The sequence below is a fragment of the Octodon degus genome, unplaced genomic scaffold (assembly GCF_000260255.1).
Source record: "Octodon degus isolate 3935 unplaced genomic scaffold, OctDeg1.0 scaffold00102, whole genome shotgun sequence".
NCBI classification, from domain to species: Eukaryota; Metazoa; Chordata; class Mammalia; order Rodentia; family Octodontidae; genus Octodon; species Octodon degus.
In genome coordinates, this window is record NW_004524678.1 from 8,291,175 (window position 1) to 8,293,021 (window position 1,847).

Genomic DNA, 1,847 nt, shown 5'->3' on the forward strand with positions numbered 1-1,847 from the left:
ATATATATATTCTCCACAAGGGCACGTTAAAAACTCTAGTACAGTATTAAATTCAAATTCCTGATATTGTCACAGTCCATTCATCTTGTTCCTCAGTTTTTATGCTTGCTTGGATGGATAAATGTATATCTCTTACTTATTTTATTACATCTGTAGAGTCATATATCCACCACTACAATAAAAATAACAGGCTTTGAAAAAAAGACAACAAGTTTGGTTTTCCTGTTTCTTTTTTTGTAGCTGGTACAGGGTCTCACTATGCAGCTCAGACTAGTAGTGATCCTCCTGTTTTCAGCCTCCGGAGTACTGGGATTATAGGCGTGCACCACCATGCCTGGTCTCAGTGGCCGGCTCAACACACCCAGGGGTGGAGCTGGTACAGTATGTGGTGCAGGGAATCAAAGCGCAGTCCCTGTGCTTGCCTAAACAGGTGCTTTGTCAGCTGAGCTATCTCACTGGCCATTGTTTTTCTTTTTCATGTGGCCTTTCCTAATACATTGTCTTACTACAATCCATTCTATTCCCCTAGGGACAACTGATCTGCTCTCTGTATCTACAATTTTGTCCTTTCTGGTATGTAAGTTAATGAAATCATGCCTTGCCTGCACTTTGAGATTTCTTCTTTCTCACGCAGTGTAGTTCCCTGGAGATCTATCCAAGTTGCAGTACAGATCAGTAGTGTATACCTCTTTATTGCTGAGTAGTGTGGCTTAGGACGGAGGCACCACAATTCGCGTAACCATTCATTCACCCATTGAAGGACAACTGGACTGCTCACATTCTGAATGTGTTCCAGATAAAGCTGATTAAATAATTATGCACGCATTTTGTGTGCACAGAGGTTTCCATTTCTTTGGGGTAGATGTCAAAAACTGAAAGTACTGTGTACTGTGGTACTTCTGTGTTTAGTTTTATAAGAAACTGCTAATTTCCTTTCCAGAATATCATTTTATATCTCTACCTGTGGTGGATGAGTGACCCAACTTCTACATGTTCTCAATTACATCTGTGGTCATTGTCTTAAATGTTCAGCATTCCTTGAGGTTTTCACGATGTCTCACTATGTGTTTCATCAGCATAACCTTCAGGGCTAGTAAGGTACTTTTAATTTGCCACGTGAGTATCTACTTCTGTCAATTGTCTGGCCACGTATTTCAAATGTTTCTAATTGCACTTTTTAAAAAAGAAATGTACTGGGCTTTGAGGAATTTGTCTTTTATATTCTACATTGATGTCATTTACCATTTATGTGGTTCTCAAATACTTTTATCCCAACCTGTACCACGTTTTGTGATTTTCTTCACATGGTATTTTTCAGATGAAATGTTTTCAGCTAAGATAAGGTCCAATTCATTATTATTTCCCTTTTATGGATGGTATTTTGGGTATAAAAATTTTCAGATGCTTTGCTGAGGCTTAGAAACTGAGTATTTTCTACTTTAAAAAAATCAATAATACCTTTATCTTAAAATTAAAAAATTGAATGAATTTTAAGTCCTGGTAACATTAGATACATTTGTTTTGGTTCAAAATACTGACATTTTTTCAAGGCTATGGTGGAAGATATAAATATAATGACTCAAATGTGGCTAAAAATTTAGATATTTAAAAATTTCAATTTTATGTTTATAGCTAATTATATGATATTGTCTAGCTACACTGTAAAAACATTCGTATAAGCAGATAAATTCTCTGTGTATTCCAAAACATAATGAAGATCACAGTCTTTAATTTGTTAGCTTCTATCTCTACCTACAAGAATTATGTGGTCAAAATAATTAAACATCCATGCAAATAATTAGGCATAAGGAGACTAAGGTGGTTTATGTAATAGCAAAGATATTGGA